The sequence below is a fragment of the Rhinoderma darwinii genome, chromosome 4 (genome assembly GCF_050947455.1).
Source record: "Rhinoderma darwinii isolate aRhiDar2 chromosome 4, aRhiDar2.hap1, whole genome shotgun sequence".
Taxonomy (NCBI): Eukaryota; Metazoa; Chordata; class Amphibia; order Anura; family Rhinodermatidae; genus Rhinoderma; species Rhinoderma darwinii.
Genome location: NC_134690.1, coordinates 284,462,047 through 284,480,839, shown reverse-complemented (window position 1 = coordinate 284,480,839; position 18,793 = coordinate 284,462,047).

Below are 18,793 nucleotides of genomic sequence, written 5' to 3'. Positions count from 1 at the left end.
ACAGTATGCGGCTATAAAATCAAATGCAAAATTCCTGGACCGAAAAGGCCAAAAAGCCTCCTTTTATGCCAAGCCCTGGCACATGCCCGCACAGTGAATAAGGCACACATATTTGGTATCCCCATTCACGGAGAAGTGGAAGAATGTGAAAGGAGATGAATTTTGGCCGTGGTCTATACCGTGTGTGAAAAATGCTAGCCTAAACTGACGCATTTGCTAAAAAAAAGCTGATTTTATTTTTTTCCATCTTATTCAAGAAACTTTCAGAAGAAAACTGGACTTGCTAAAAATATGATAAACCCCTTGAAGGAAACCTTGTGGGGTCTACTTGTGTAAATGAAGTAATTTATGGGGTGTTTCCAATGTTTCAGCAGCATTACGCCCCAAGAAAACAGTATGCTGCTGTAAAATCAAATGCAGAATTCCTGGACCGAAAAGGCCAAAAAGCCTCCTTTTATGCCAAGCCCTGGCACATGCCCGCACAGTGAATAAGGCACACATATTTGGTATCCCCATGCACGGGAGAAGTGGAAGAATGTGAAAGGAGATTAATTTTGTCCGTGGTCCATACTGTGTGTGAAAAATGCTAGCATAAACTGACGCAATTGCTAAATTCTTGAATTTTTTTCCAATTTTGCCCACTTAGAGAAAAAAATAAAAATGATATATACTGACAAATGCCACTAAAACAAAGCCCTATCTGTCCTTTAAAAAGAGTGTAAAATTCAAAGATGAACTTTATTCACCTGCAGAGTTATAGTCATCTAAAGAAGCGCATAGCAAAATTGTGAAATTTGCTCTGGTCATTTAGCTGTAAAACAGTCTAGTCCTTAACCGGTTAAAATTTATCATACATCCCTTGGTTTATAATTTACCCCAATTTTACTTACCCTGATGCACAGCTTATCCCCCTCATCTTTCCCTTCTGAGCCCTGCTGTGTGCCCAGGCAGCTGATAACAGCCACATTGAGGGTATTGCCGTACTTGTGAGAGCCAACATTACAGTTTATGGGGTGTATGTCTCCGGTCAAAATGCTCACTACACCTCTAGATGAATGCCTCAAGGGTGTAGTTTTTAAAACAGGGTCACTTCTTGTGGGTTTCAACTGTACTGGTACCTCAGGGGCTTCTGCATACATGACTTCGTACCTGAAAATCCCCAGTAGGCCAAATGGTGGTCCTTTCGTTCTGAGCCCTCCCATGGGCCCAAACGGCAGTTTATCACCACAAATCGGGTATTGCTGCACTCAGGACAAATTGCGCAACAGAATGGGGTATTTTATTTCTTGTGAAAATAAGAAATTTTCAGCCAAAACTACATATTATTGGAAAAATTTATTTTGTTTTAATTCCCAGCCCAATTCAAATAAGTTCTGTGAAAAAACTATTGGGTCAAAATTGTCACAACACCCATAAATGAATTCCTTGAGGGATGTCGTTTCCAAAATGGGGTCACTTCTGGTGGGTTTCCATTGCTTTGATACCTCTGGGGCTCTGCAAATGCGACATGGCACCCAAAAACCAATCCAGCAAAATCTGGACTCCAAAGAACAAATAGCGCTCCTCTCCTTCTGAGCCCTCCCATGGGCCCAAACGGCAGTTTATCACCACAAATGGGGTATTACCGCACTTAGGACAAATTGGGCAACAAAATGTAGTATTTTATTTCTTGTGAAAATAAGATTTTTTGAGCTAAAACGACATATCATTGGAAAAATTTTTTTTTTTTTAAAATTCCCAGCCCAATTCAAATAAGTTCTGGGAAGAAACTATGGTGTCTAAATGGTCACATTACCCATAAATGAATTCCTTGAGTGGTGTAGTTTCCAAAATGGGGTCACTTCTAGTGGGTTTCCATTGCTTTGATACCTCTGGGGCTCTGCAAATGCGACATGGCACCCGAAAACCAAACCAGCAAAATCTGCACTCCAAAGAACACACAGCGCTCCTTCCCTTCTGAGGCCTCCCATTGGCCCAAACGGCAGTTTATCGCCGCAAATGGGGTATTGCTGCACTCAGGAAAAATTGGGCAACAAAATTGGGTATTTTGTTCCCTGTGAAAATAAGAAATTTTGATAAAAAAATGATATATTATTGGAAAAAATGTCATTTTCTTTCATTTCACAGCCCAATTCAAATAGGTGCTGTGAAAAAACTGTGTGGTCAAAATTGTAACAACAACCATATTTGAATTCCTTGAGGTGTGTAGTCTCCAAAATGTGGTCACTTCTGGTGGGTTTCCATTGCTTTGATACCTCTGGGGCTCTGCAAATGTGACATGGCACCCGAAAACCAATCCAGCAAAATCTGGACTCCAACAAACACATAGCGCTCTTTTCCTTCTGAGCCCTCCCATGGGCCCAAACTGCAGTTTATTACCACAAATGGGGTATTGCCGCTCTCAGGACAAATTGGGCAACAAAATGGGGTATTTCTTTCCCTGTGAAAATAAGACATTTTAATCACAAATGACATCTTGTTGGAAAAAATTTAATTTTTTTAATTTCACAGCCCAATTCAAATAGGTGCTGTGAAAAAACTGTGCTGTCAAAATGGTAACAACAACCATAAATGAATTCCTTGAGGGGTGCAGTTTCCAAAATGGGGTCACTATTTGGGGATTCCTACTGTTTTGGCACCTCAACACCTCTTCAAACCTGGCATGCTGCCTAAAATATATTCTAATAAAAAGAGGCCTCAAAATGCACTAGGTGCTTCTTTGCTTCTGGGGCTTGTGTTTTAGTCCACGAGAGCACTAGAGCCACATGTGGGACATTTCTAAAAACGGCAGAATTTGGACAATACATATTTAGTAGTATTTCTCTGGTAAAACCTTCTGTGTTACAGAATTTTTTTTAAATAAAATTGAAATTCAGCAAGAAAAATGAAATTTGCAAATGTCACCTCCTCTTTGCTTTAATTCTTGTGAAATGCCTGAAGGATTAAAAAACGTTCTAATTCTGTTTTGAATACTTTGAAGGGTCTAGTTTTTAAAATGGGGTGTTTTATCAGGGTTTCTAATACATAGGCCCCTCAAAGCCACTTCAGAACTGAATAGGTACCTAAAAAAAAAGGCTTTTGAAATTTGCTTAAAAATATGAGAAATTGCTGTTTATGTTCTAAGCCTTGTAACGTCCAAGAAAAATAAAAGAATGCTCAAAAAACAATGCCAATCTAAAGTAGACATATGGGAAATGTGAACTAGTAACTATTTTGGGTGGTATAACCGTCTGTTTTACAAGCAAATGCATTTAAATTCTGAAAAATTCTATTTTTTCAAAATTTTCTCTCAATTCTGCAATTTTTCACCAATAAACACTGAATATATCGACCAAATTTTACCACGAACATGAAGCCCAATGTGTCACGAGAAAATAATATCAGAAGCGCTTGGATAGGTTTAAGCATTCCAACGTTATTACCACATAAAGTGAAATATGTCAGATTTGAAAAATGGGCTCTGAGCCTTAAGGCCAAAACAAGCCTGCGTCCTTAACCCCTTAAGGACGCAGCCTTGTTTTGGCCTTAAGGCTCAGAGCCCATTTTTCAAATCTGACATATTTCACTTTATGTGGTAATAACGTCGGAATGCTTAAACCTATCCAAGCGATTCTGAGATTATTTTCTCGTGACACATTGGGCTTTATGTTAGTGGTAAAATTTGGACGATATATTCAGTGTTTATTGGTGACAATTTGCAAAATTTAGGGAAAATGTATAAAAAATAGAATTTTTCAGAATTTTAATGCATCTGCTTGTAAAACAGACGGTTATACCACCCAAAATAGTTGCTAGTTCACATTTCCCATATGTCTACTTTAGATTGGCATCGTTTTTTGAACATTATTTTATTTTTCTTGGATGTTACAAGGCTTAGAACATAAACAGTAATTTCAAAAGCCTTTTTTTTAAGGTACCTCTTCAGTTCTGAAGTGGCTTTGAGGGGCCTATGTATTAGAAACCCTGATAAAACACCCCATTTTAAAAACTAGACCCCTCAAAGTATTCAAAACAGCATTTAGAAAGTTTTTTAACCCTTCAGGCATTTCACAGGAATTAAAGCAAACTGGAGGTGAAATTTGCAAATTTCATTTTTCTTGCTGAATTTCAATTTTATTCAATTTTTTTTGTGTAACACGGAAGGTTTTACCAGAGAAACACTACTAAATATGTATTGTCCAGATTCTGCCGTTTTTAGAAATGTCCCACATGTGGCTCTAGTGTGCTCATGGACTAAAACACAAGCCCTAGAAGCAAAGAAGCACCTACTGCATTTTGAGGCCCCTTTTTTATTAGAATATATTTTAGGCAGCATGCCAGGTTTGAAGAGGTGTTGAGGTGCCAAAACAGTAGGAATCCCCCAATAGTGACCCCATTTTGGAAACTACACCCCTCAAGGAATTAATTTATGGCTGTTGTTATCATTTTGACCACACAGTTTTTTCACAGCACCTATTTTAATTGGGCTGTGAAATTTAAAAAATGAAATTTTTTCCAATAAGATGTAATTTATGATCAAAATTTCCTATTTTCACAGGGAACAAAATACCCCATTTTGTTGCCCAATTTGTCCTGAGAGCGGCAATACCCCATTTGTGGCGATAAACTGCCGTTTGGGCCCATGGGAGGGCTCAGAAGGAAAGGAGCGCTATGTGTTTGTTGGAGTCCAGATTTTGCTGGATTGGTTTTCGGGTGCCATGGCGCATTTGCAGAGTCCCAGAGGTATCAAAGCAATGGAAACCCACCAGAAGTAACCCCATTTTGGAAACTACACCCTTCAAACAATTCATTTATGGGTAATGTGACTATTTAGACCCCATAGTTTCTTTACAGAACTTATTTGAATTGGGCTGGGAATTTTTTAAAAAATAATTTTTTCCAATAATATGTAGTTTTAGCTCAAAATTTCTTATTTTCACAAGAAATAAAATACTCCATTTTGTTGCCCAATTTGTCCTGAGTGCAGCAATACCCCATTTGTGGTGATAAACTGCCGTTTGGGCCCATGGGAGGGCTCAGAAGGAAAGGAGCGCTATGTGTTTGTTGGAGTCCAGATTTTGCTGGATTGGCTTTCGGGTGCCATGTCGCATTTGCAGAGCCCCAGAGGTATCAAAGCAATGGAAACCCACCAGAAGTGACCCCATTTTGGAAACTACACCCCTCAAGGAATTTATTTATGGTTGTGGTTATCATTTTGACCACACAGTTTTTTCACAGCACCTATTTGAATTGGTCTGTGAAATAAATAAAATTAAATTTTTTTCCAATAAGATGGCATTTTTTATCAAAATGTCTTACTTTCACAGGGAACAAAATACCCCATTTTGTTGCCCAATTTGTCCTTAGTGCGGCAATACCCCATTTGTGGTGATAAACTGCCATTTGGGCCCATGGGAGGGCTCAGAAGCAAAGGAGTGCTATGTGTTTGTTGGAGTCCAGATTTTGCTGGATTGGTTTTCGGGTGCCATGTCGCATTTGCAGAGCCCCAGAGGTATCAAAGCAATGGAAACCCACCAGAAGTGACCCCATTTTGGAAACTACACCCCTCAAGGAATTCATTTATGGGTGTTGTGACAATTTTGTCCAGCTATACGTAGCTATTAAAGTTTATAATTCTTTTCATATATTAGTGGTGGCTGGGAAATTGGGTCTGGCTGTTGCAGGCAGCTCTTTCTGTGTTTATGTATATTGTGCCCGCCAGCTACCAAGGGTCACATCCTTGTTCGTTTTGTGACAATTTTGACCCCACAGTTTTTTCACAGAACTTATTTGAATTGGGCTGGGAATTAAAACAAAATTATTTTTTCCAATAATATGTAGTTTTGGCTGAAAATGTCTAATTTTCACAAGAAATAAAATACCCCATTCTGTTGCCCAATTTGTCCTGAGTGCGGCAGTACCCCATTTGTGGTGATAAACTGCCGTTTGGGCCCATGGGAGGGCTCAGAAGGAAAGGACCACCATTTGGCCAACTGGGGAATTTTTGGTGCAAAGTCATGTATGCAGAAGCCCCTGAGGTACCAGTACAGTTGAAACCCCCAAGAAGTGACCCCGTTTTAAAAACTACACCCTTGAAGCATTCATCTAGAGGTGTAGTGAGCATTTTGACCGCAGACATACACCCCATAAACTGTAATGTGGGTTCTCACGGGTACGTCAATACCCTACATGTGGCTGTTATCAGCTGCCTGGGCACGCAGCAGGGCTCAGAGTGGAAAGACGAGGGGGGATAAGCTGTGCGGAGTGCATCAGGGTAAGTAAAACTGGGGTAGATTAAAAATCATGGGATGTATGATAAATTTTGAAGCTCTCTTTCATACGGAGCCTTAGTTTTTCGGGACACGTGTCACATTGATATATTGTGTCCTTCCTTATCCCCCTCTTATAGCAGACTTTGTACCTCTTTTGACTTTTTCCTTTCTTGCCAGTTTGGGGAACTTCTCCTGGAAAGTGTTGCCCTAGTACGATGTGTGTGGCCTCGCCTCCAGAAGTACTGGGTGCCCCCCCCTTCTTGGTCCATAAAAATTAGTTTCTTGATACCCACCTCTTGAAATTCCAGGAAAGTTCCCGTCTGGCCTGTACATTGATGTAGCACGTACGCATTGTACAATGCCATCTGTATGATGTGCCCGGCCAGCTTCTTATACCACACCGCATGGCGCTGTAGGGCTTCAGAACTTGATCTGACAAGTCCACCCCTCTCATGTACCTATAGTCCAGGATGCAGTCTGGTTTGGGGGTCTCTGTACTGGTACCTCGTACAGGTACATGGGTACTGGTGTGACATCTCTCTTGTCCTTGTACTTGACACACAATATATAATTAGTCATGTCCCCTATACCTCACATGTGCACTATACACAGTACTTTATTATTTATTATTACTACACATTTACTTCCATGCCCAACACACCACTCCCCTCAAGGTTAGTGGGAGTGGCTATCATTATTTAAACACACCTGGGCACTTCCCATCAACAGCATTCTCTGACCTGGTTGCGTCCTGTTTGGAACGGGTATTTTACCCACCACCTAATCTGTGAGTATGGCCTTTTTCTGTGGTTTTAATTATATTCTATGTCCCAATTTTTTGTATATCTTAGATTTTGGAACGAAAAGTTCCAGGTAGGGACTCGCAAGTGTGGGGATCCGTGACGTGGATTGCGAGCTTGCGTTTTTTTGGCCAAAACAACAACTAATACCCCATGTTTTCTCATGGTTACTTACATTGTATATACTTTTTTTCAGGACGCGCCCAGGTCTTATGATGCTGGGATAGCCTGGTGTGCGGATGTTTGGCACTGCATGCAGGGCAGCCCGCTCTCTTACAATATGGGCGTTATAAATAGGCTGCTATTCGGCGATATATGCTGTGCCTCACTATCCAAACACTATGCCTCCATGTTTACACACTACACTCACGTTTTTGTTTCACTCACAGCCCTGATCTCTACACACTACACTTAGTCATGTCCCCTATACCTCACATGTGCACTATACACAGTACTTTATTATTTATTATTACTACACATTTACTTCCATGCCCAACACACCACTCCCCTCAAGGTTAGTGGGAGTGGCTATCATTATTTAAACACACCTGGGCACTTCCCATCAACAGCATTCTCTGACCTGGTTGCGTCCTGTTTGGAACGGGTATTTTACCCACCACCTAATCTGTGAGTATGGCCTTTTTCTGTGGTTTTAATTATATTCTATGTCCCAATTTTTTGTATATCTTAGATTTTGGAACGAAAAGTTCCAGGTAGGGACTCGCAAGTGTGGGGATCCGTGACGTGGATTGCGAGCTTGCGTTTTTTTGGCCAAAACAACAACTAATACCCCATGTTTTCTCATGGTTACTTACATTGTATATACTTTTTTTCAGGACGCGCCCAGGTCTTATGATGCTGGGATAGCCTGGTGTGCGGATGTTTGGCACTGCATGCAGGGCAGCCCGCTCTCTTACAATATGGGCGTTATAAATAGGCTGCTATTCGGCGATATATGCTGTGCCTCACTATCCAAACACTATGCCTCCATGTTTACACACTACACTCACGTTTTTGTTTCACTCACAGCCCTGATCTCTACACACTACACTTAGTCATGTCCCCTATACCTCACATGTGCACTATACACAGTACTTTATTATTTATTATTACTACACATTTACTTCCATGCCCAACACACCACTCCCCTCAAGGTTAGTGGGAGTGGCTATCATTATTTAAACACACCTGGGCACTTCCCATCAACAGCATTCTCTGACCTGGTTGCGTCCTGTTTGGAACGGGTATTTTACCCACCACCTAATCTGTGAGTATGGCCTTTTTCTGTGGTTTTAATTATATTCTATGTCCCAATTTTTTGTATATCTTAGATTTTGGAACGAAAAGTTCCAGGTAGGGACTCGCAAGTGTGGGGATCCGTGACGTGGATTGCGAGCTTGCGTTTTTTTGGCCAAAACAACAACTAATACCCCATGTTTTCTCATGGTTACTTACATTGTATATACTTTTTTTCAGGACGCGCCCAGGTCTTATGATGCTGGGATAGCCTGGTGTGCGGATGTTTGGCACTGCATGCAGGGCAGCCCGCTCTCTTACAATATGGGCGTTATAAATAGGCTGCTATTCGGCGATATATGCTGTGCCTCACTATCCAAACACTATGCCTCCATGTTTACACACTACACTCACGTTTTTGTTTCACTCACAGCCCTGATCTCTACACACTACACTTAGTCATGTCCCCTATACCTCACATGTGCACTATACACAGTACTTTATTATTTATTATTACTACACATTTACTTCCATGCCCAACACACCACTCCCCTCAAGGTTAGTGGGAGTGGCTATCATTATTTAAACACACCTGGGCACTTCCCATCAACAGCATTCTCTGACCTGGTTGCGTCCTGTTTGGAACGGGTATTTTACCCACCACCTAATCTGTGAGTATGGCCTTTTTCTGTGGTTTTAATTTTTTTTATTGACACACAATATGTTGCTGCTAGATTGTGCCCTGCTCTCACCCCTTCTATGAGCGTTTGCCCTGCAGAGTCTTAGGGAGGCCTCTCAGATTTCTTCTAGCAGTGCCGCATGCCGCAGGACTTCTGGAAGCGAGGCAGTTGAAGAGTGGGACGCTGGTATAAAAATTATCCAGGTAGAGGTGGTAACCCTGGTCCAGCAGTGGGTGCACCAAATCCCACACAATTTTTGCATTAACTCCCAGTAAGGGGGGGGGGGGGCATTCTGGGGGCTGAATACTGGTGTCCTTCCCTTCATATATCCTAAATTTGTAGGTATACCCTGATGCACTCTCGCACAGATTATACATCTTCACGCCATACCTTGCCCTCTTACCCGGCAGATACTGGCGGAATTGAACCCTCCCTTTAAAATGTACCAAGGACTCATCAATAGAAATACACTTCTCGGGGGTGTATGCTTGGGAAAACCGGGCACTGAAACGGTCTAATAGGGGTCTCCATTTATACAAACGGTCAAAACTGGGGTCATCTCGGGGTGGGCACGGCTCATTATCAGTATAATGTAAGAAGCGAAGTATTGCTTCATTTATTAATTTTTTTAGGTTCCAGTTCAGTTCTGAAGTTGCTTTGAGGGGCCCATATATTAGAAACCCCTATCAAATACCCTATTTTAGAAACTAGACCCCTCAAAGTATTCACAACAGCATATAGAAAGTTTATAAACCCTTTAGGTGTTTCACAGGAATTTTGAGCAAAGTAGAGGTGAAATCTACTTTTTTTTTTGTCAGAAAATCCTTTTTATACCACTTTTTTTTATAACACAAAAGGTTTTACCAGAGAAACGCAACTTAATACTTATTGCCCAGATTCTGCAGTTTTGAGAAATATCCCACATGTGGCCCTAGTGCGGTAATGGACTGAAGCACCGGCCTCCGAAGCAAAGGAGCACCTAGTGGATTTTGAGCCCTCCTTTTTATTAGGCACCATGTCCGGTTTGAAGAGGTCTTGTGCTGCCAAAACAGTGGAAAACCCCCAACAGCATTTTGGAAACTAGACCCCTTGAGGAATCCATTGTAGTTTTCTTGGGGTGCATGCGACTTTTTGATCAGTTTTTATTCTATTTTTAAGTGGCGCGGTTACTAAAAAACAGCAATTCTACTATTGTTTTTTTATTAAAATTTTTTTACAGCGTTCACCGTGCGCTATAAATGACATATTCACTTTATTCTGCGGGGGGATACGATTACGGCAATACCAGATGTTTATAGTTTTTTTAATGTCTTATGGCGTTTGCACAATAAAATACGTTTTGTAAAAAATCATTCACTTTTTGTGTAACCTTATTCTAAGAGCCATAACGTTTTTATTTTTCCATCAATAAAGCCGTGCGAGGACTTATTTTTTGCGTAACGAACTGTAGTTTACATCAATACAATTTTTAGGTACATGCGACTTTTTGATCTCTTTTTATTCCATTTTTTGCGAGGTGAAGTGACCAAAGAATTGTGATTCTGGGACGGTTTATTATTATTTTATTTTACGGCGTTCACCGCGCGGGATAAATAATAAAATAATTTTGTAGTTCAGGCCGTTACGGACGCGGCGATACCAATTATGCATAGTTTATTTGTTTGTTTATTTATTTTTATTAATAATAAAGGACTGATAAGGGAAAAGGGGGGATTTTTACTTTTAATACTTTTAACCCCTTAATGACCGGGCCATTTTGCACGTTAATGACCAAGGATTATTTTTTGTTTTTTCACGGTCGCATTCCAAGAGTCGTAACTCTTTTTTTATTCCGTCGACATAGCCGTATAAGGGCTTGTTTTTTGCGGGACGAGTTGTATTTTGTAATTGTACCATTTTTAGACGCTTATAACATATTGATTAACTTTTATTAACTTTATTTTAGGAGAGAATTGAAAATAAGCAGCTATTCCAGCATTAATTTTCACGTTATAAATTTACACCGTTTACTATGCAGCATAAATAACATGTTAACTTTATTCTATGGGTCGGCACGATTACGGGGATACCAAATATGTAAAGGTTTTATATGTTTTCCTACGTTTGCACAATAAAAAGCCTTTTAGAAAAAAATTACTTGTTTTTGCATCGCCGCATTCCAAGAGACGTAACGTTTTTATTTTTCCGTCGATGTGGTCGTATGTGGGCTTGATTTTTGCGGGACAATGTGTAGTTTTCGTTAGTACTATTTTGGGGTACATAGGACTTATAGATTAACTTTTATTTTATTTTTTATGGGGGGAATGGGAGAAAAGAGAGAATTTTGACGTTGTTTTTTGCGTTTTCTTTGGACGCCGTTCATCCGGCGGTTTAATTAATATGTTCATTTTATTGGTCAAGATGTTACGATCGCGGTGATACCATATATGTGTATGTGTGATTTGTTTTGACCATTTTACTAAATAAAACCACTTTTTGGGCCAAAAAAGTAGTTTTATTTGACTTTGACTGTAATTTTTTTTTTTTTTTTTTAACAAACTTTATTTAACTGTTTTACATTTTTTTTTTTAGTCCCACCAGGGGACTTCACTATGCGATGTGCCGATCGCATATATAATGCTTTGGTATACTTCGTATACCAAAGCATTATTGCCTGTCAGTGTTAGGCTGGGTTCACACGTGGCGGAATTTCACTTAAATTCCGCTGCGGACACTCCGCAGCGTTAATCCGCAGCGGAGCCGTTTGTCCATTGACTTACACTTTAATTTAGCAGTGTTCGTTTAGACGAGGCGTAAAATTCCGCTGCGGAGCATAGGCTGCGGAGCGGAATTTGGTGTCCTCAGCATGCTCTGTCTGTTGCGGAGCAGTGGCGGACTCATGGCGGAATTTCTCCATTGACTTCAATGGAGATTCTAATTTCCGCAATGAAGTCCGCAGCTGTCATGCACATGTTATGTGTGCTGCGGATCCGTCTTGCTTTTTTAACTTGACATTTCTTCATTCTGGCTGGACCTATGTATTTCTAGGTCTACAGCCAGACTGAGGAAGTCAATGGGGCTCCCGTAATGACGGGAGCGTTGCTAGGAGACGTCAGTAAATAGTCACTGTCCAGGGTGCTGAAAGAGTTAAGCGATCGGCAGTAACTGTTTCTGCACCCGGGACAGTGACTACCGATCCCAATATACAGCAACCTGTCAAAAAAAATGAAGTTCATACTTACCGAGAACTCCCTGCTTCTGTCTCCAGTCCGGCCTCCCAGGATGACGTTTCAGTCTAAGTGACGGCTGCAGCCAATCACAGGCTAATAACAGGCTGCAGCGGTCACATGGACTGCCGCGTCATCCAGGGAGATCGGCCTGGATGCCGAAGGAGGGACGCGTCACCAAGACAACGGGCGGTAAGTATGAATTTCTTTGACTTTCACAAGGGAAAGTGCTGTCCCTTCTCTCTATCCTGCACTGATAGGGAGAAGGGAAGTACTTTTACCGCAGTCCGCAGCAGCTAGTCCGCATCAATTTACTGCACATTTTGTGCAGATCCGCAGCAGAATCTGCAACGCAGATTCTGTGCGGCATTGATGCGGACAGTTGCGGAGGAAATCCGCCACGTGTGGTCATGCCCTAAAACTGACCGGCAACCTATTAGGTCATGCCTCCGGCATCGCCTAACAGGCAGATGCTGAAGACAGACCTGGGGGTCTTTGTTAGACCCCCGGCTGTCATGGAAACCTGACGGCGACCCGCGATTTGTTTGCGGGGGCGCCGATCGGGTGACAGAGGGAGCTCCCTCCCTCTGTCAAACACATTAAATGCTGCTGTCACTATTGACAGCGGCATTTAATGGGTTAAACTGCCGGAATCGGCGTGCGCTTCGATTCCGGCAGTTGCAGCAGGAGCCAGGCTGAGTATAACAGCCGTGCTCCTGCCGCTGATCGCGTGGGTACACTGGCAGTACCCGCGCCATCACAGGACGGATATATCCGTCCTCCTGCGCGAACTAGCAGCTGCAGAGGACGGATATATCCGTCCTTCGGCGTTAAGGAGTTAAATCTTTTATTTTCTTATTTTTACACATCTTTTTTTAACTTTTTTTTTAACTTTTTTACTTTGTCCCACTAGGGGACTTGAGGGCAGGAGGCCCTGATCGCTATTCTAATGTATGTAGTGCAGTGTATTAGAGCTGTCAGCTACTCACTGACAGCAAGCATAGTGGGTCCTGACTTCGTCAAGACCCACTAGGCTTCCGTCGATGGCATAGCCGGACGCCATTGTTTGGTGTCCGGTTGCCATAGTCACCATCGCCGGCCGCTATCGTGTAGCAGGCCGGCGATGGCAGCTTAACCCCTAAAAAGCCGTGATCGCTATTGAACACGGCTTTTCAGGGGTTAATCAGCTGGGACACAGCGATCGGTCCCCGCTGTAGGAGCTGTGACAGCTGCTGTACGAGACAGCAGCTGTCACAGCTCCTGTATGTGTCGGGAGGACGGCCGAAACGGCCGTTACTCCCGAGAAGTACTATTCCGTCATGGAGCGCGAACAGGGCGCTTTCCATGACGTAATAGTACGTCAATGAGCGTTAAGGGGTTAAGGACACAGCCTGTTTTGGCCGCTTCGTTTTAGCAATTGGTGGGGGTCTCAGTGCTCGGACCCCCACCAACCAAAACTTCTGACATGTCACTTTGACATGTCAGAAGTTTGTCGAACGTTTAGCTACTCTTTAATAGAAGCACATAGATGGTCTTCATTAGGCACCCGGGGGGGGGGGGGGGGGGGTGAGCTGTTTGAGTTTGTCAAACGTTTAGTTACTCTTTAACCCCTTAAGGAAGGACACAGCCTGTTTTGCCATTAAGGACAGAGCCAATTTTTTAAAATCTGACTTGTATCGCTTTATGTGGTAATAACTTGGGAATGCTTCTATGTATCAAAGCGATTCTGAGATCGTTTTCTCGTGACACAATGTACTTTGTGTTAGTGATAAAATTTTGTCGATTTATTCAGTGATTATTTGTGAAAAACACCAAAATTCTGAGGAAATTTGCAAAAATTAGCATTTTTCTAAATTTGAATGTATTTGCTTGTAAGACAGATATAAATACCACACAAGATAGTTACTAGTTAACATTTCACATATGTCTACTTTATGTGACCCCATTTTGGAAACTTCACCCCTCAAGGAATATTTCTCGGGGTATAGTTAGCAGTTTGACCCCACACGGTTTTTGCAGAATTTATTGGAATTATGCTGTGAAATTGAAAAACTAGATTTTTTTCTCATAAAATGCAGTTTTAGTTCATATTTTTTCATTTTCACTATAGATAAAGGAGAAAAAGCACCCCACCATTTGTAAAACAAACACTTCTGAGCACGTCAATACCCAATAGGTGGTGGTAAACTGCTGTTTGGACACACGGCAGGGCTTAGAAAGGAAGGAGCAGTACAGTTAACATGACGTTTTTACCGCATGATGAGCGCCGTAAAAATTAAACGCCAATGACAATGGAGGAATTACTATCGTAGTATAACGTACAAGAATAATGTAGTTTGCTGCAATTCTAAGAATTTTTCTCTTCCGTCCTCTTACTGGGTTAGATTCTAAGGTTAGGTGCAATGAATGAAATATAAGAGTGAGTGAATAAAAATGTATATTGTATGAGAGTGAAATTACCATTATAGTTAGTCTGAGATTTATATGGAGATATGTACACAAAGACAGTCATAAGCAATACATTTTTCATAGACACTTTTTCCTTATCATTAACAATAATTACATTACACATTATAGTTACCATACATGGGCTTTCCACACACTCCAGTAAGTCTCCTCTCCAGCATGTCCCTTCAAGTATCCCTCCCCAAGTGGCCTCCCAAGTGGCTCCTAGTGCCCCCCAAGTGCCCTATTGCGTCCCAAGTGCCCTAGTGCCTCCAAAATCCCTCCTCATGGGTCATGCTTGGGTTTTTTATACCCCTTTGTCTGCCCCTCTTGGAGACACATAGTCTGACCTTCCTGATCAAAGAACTTCCTCCTCCCTGATAGAGCTGGTGCCACTATAAATGTCCCCTTTACCCATCTCTGCCATGTGCCCCTGATAGAGCTGGTGCCACTATAAATGCCACCTTATCCATCTCCGCCGTGTTCCCCTGATAGAGCTGCTATAACTTTAAATGCCCCCTTTACCCTTCTCTTCCGTGTGCCTTTATTAGAGCTAGTGCCACTTGAAATGCCCCCTTTACCCATCGCCGCCATGTGCCACAGATAAAGCTGGTGCTACTATAAGTGGCCCCATCACCTATCACTGTCATGTGCCCCTGATAGATCTTGTGCAACTGTAAAATGCCAACTCTCTCATCAACATAATAAGAAAAAAAAAGTTAAGTCTTTTGTCTTGTAGTGGAAGGAGCTGCTGGGATCAGTTCCGCTGTGAATTTACCAAAAAGGGTCAAAGTAAAGATGCTTTACCAAGGAAAAGGGCTTAGATATACAACAAACAATTATTGTCTCTCAAGAAAGTTTTGGCTCTACGGCCATGTTTAATTTCTATATTTCAAATTTTCCGCTTATAAGGCAGAACAGTAAAAAAAAGCTTTATTTAACATCTAAATATAACAATGTAATACAGGGATAAAAAAATTAGTCATACAATAATGACAAATTGGCGTCAGCCTGTGGGGAAAAATCATAATATCGACAAGTGTATAAGAGCAAATATACAATAAAGTGGTACACATATTAAAGCATGGACATGGCGCTGGTACAAAATACCATGCACTAAAAGTGGTAAAGTAAGATAGATTGAATAAGGAAAAACATACCCATGATAAGGTTCCTCCACAGTATGACACCACCCCTAGGTGTCTACCAATTTATTGTATATTTGCTCTTATACACTTATGACTAATTTTTTATCCCTATATTACATTTTGATATGAAATAAAGCTTTTTCTATTTTTCTAAATAAGTTGTGTACTATTGCTGACGTTTTTAGACGCAAGGGTCCTGGACTGCCTGATCCAGAGCACACAGGAATATTCTGCTAAGACTTTACTTCATAGCCTGGCACCCTACCTGCGTCAGGCTCTGGCAGAACGGAGACTATGCACTCAGGCAAACATGATGACCCTGAGTCTGTAGTGCCGACAAACGATCCTCAGCATTTCCAGGCACTGTGTAGCGTCCATGGCTGCAGACCGTCAGGATTACGCACCCCACGGTGGCCGCATCCATGGATCTGTAAGCGCTGGCCCATATCTCCTCCCCAGGAGACGACAGCGCTCACTTCCGCTCCGGTCCGATGTGTCCCGTAGGGTGCACGCACACGCTTGTGCCTGGCCTTAAAGGGCCAGCGCGCGCACATGGGAATCATCATCACTTAGCCCATGATCACCCTGGACTATAAGAAGGGCCCTGCACCTTTGCTCATTGCCTGAGCGTTGTTAGTATTCCCATGTTAGTCTTTGCAAATGGTCCCTTAGTGTTTGCCCTGCTCCAGTTGTTCCCGTGGCCTGCTGCCTGTTTCCTGTATCCCGTGCTGTGTCCTTGTTCCTGAGCCTGTTAGTGATTGGAGTTGTGTTCTGCTGCTCTTGCTGTCATCCACCACGTCTGGTGCATCCTACTGCACCTGCTGTCATTCGCCACATCTGGCGCAACCCGCTGTCATCCGTGCTGAAGCCTCTGCCACTGTCTGGACTATTCAGGTACCCTTGTGCTGGACTTTGTATTGCTTGGCTGCTCTGTTGTTTGGCCAGCTGCCTCCCAGCTACGGCGTTGCGGCCTAGAGGGTACACATACCCACAGACCGTGACACACTGGATCAGTGGTGCAGCAAAGCTGATGCCAGCAAAGCATCTTTAGACCCTCCACTGCCCTGCCTTCAATCACCTATACCTCCTGTTTCAAGGCAGCATTAATATAGGTAGATGACACCTCCCCTCCCAGGCATACTTATGGTGGTGCATATTACCACAACCAGGAATGTTATGGTCCTCCTGCCCCTGGTCCTTCATACCCCAGCCAGCCACATTACCTTTTTGGCTATCAACAGCATGGCCATAACATTGCTGATCAAAGTACTGCTGGCTCTTCCTCACTACAAAATTTTAAGTACTTGTGTTTTTTTAAATTATATATTTTTATTTAGCACCCTGTTGGTGCTTATTAGTAATTAAGCACCATGTTGGTACATTGTTTCATTTTTATTATTTAGAGTCATGTGTTGGTTCACGTAAAAAAAATAAAAAAATAAAAAATACATTTTTGGGTTAAAAAAACTCAAATTAAAAAATAACAGTCTTTTGTGACATTTATTGGTAGGGGTGGATGGAGGAGTTGGTGAGTGGACATGTGGGTGGATAGGTGAGGTGGGTGAGGAACATCATGTAGCTGTGACCTTGCAGATAAAGGACCTGCACTTTACAAATTCTCTTTGCAGTTTGGTGTGAAAACCAGTACAGCATTCTCCTTTGTAGAGAAATGACATTATTAACAACAAAATAAGTTAAACTAATTATCTGTCGAGGAGAGTCCTGCACAGGTTTTGTTTACACCCAGATACAGTTAGGTCCAAAATTATTTGGACAGTGACACAATCTTCATGATTTGGGCTCTGCATGCCCCCACATTGGATTTGAAATTACACAACTGAGATACAATTGAAGTGTAGACTTTCAGATTTCATTCAAGGGATTGAACAAAAATATCCTGTAAAACGTTTAGGAATTGCAACCATTTTTCTACACAGCCTCCTCATTTCAGGGGCTCAAAAGTAATTGGACAAATTAACTTTACTATAAATAAAATGTTTTTTTTAATACTTTGTAGAGAATCATTTGCAGGCAATGAATGCCTGAAGTCTGGAACCCATGGACATCACCAAACGCTGGGTTTCCTCCTTTGTGATGCTTTGCCAGGCCTTTACTGCAGCTGTCTTCAGTTGTTGCTTGTTTGTGGGTCATTCTGCCTTATGTTTTGTCTTAAAGAGGCTCTGTCACCACTTTATAAGTGCCCTATCTTGTACATAATGTGATTGGTGCTGTAATGTAGATTACAGCAGTGTTTTTTATTTAGAAAAACGATAATTTTTGACGGAGTTATGACCTATTTTAGCTTTATGCTAATGAGTTTCTTAATGGACAACTGGGCGTGTTTTACTTTTTGGCCAAGTGGGCGTTATACAGAGGAGTGTATGACAATGACCAATCAGTGTCATATACTTCTCTCCATTCATTTACACAGCACATAGTGATATAGCTCTTTTCTAAATAAAAAACACTGCTGTAATCTACATTACAGCGCCGATCACATCATGTACAATATAGGCCACTTATAATGTGGTGACAGAGCCTCTTTAAGCAAGTGAAATGCATGCTCGATCGGGTTGAGATCTGGTAATTGACTTGGCCATTGCAGAATATTCAACTTCTTTGCCTTAAAAAACCCCTGGGTTGCTTTCGCAGTATGTTTTGGGTCATTGTCCATCTGTACTGTGAAGCGATGTCCAATCAACCTTGCTGCATTTGGTTGAATCTGAGCAGAAAGTATATCCCTGAACACTTCAGAATTCATCCGGCTGCTTCTGTCTTCAGTCACATCATCAATAAACACTAGTGACCCAGTGCCTTTGGCAGCCATGCATGCCCATGCCATCACACTGCCTCCATCATGTTATACAGAGGATGTGTGCTTTGGGTCATGGGCCGTTCCAAGCCTTCTCCATACTTTCTTACTCCCATCATTCCGGTACAGGTTGATCTTAGTTCCATCTGTCCAAAGACTGCTGTTCCAGAACTAGGCTGACTACTTTACATGTTATTTGGCAAAGTCTAATCTGG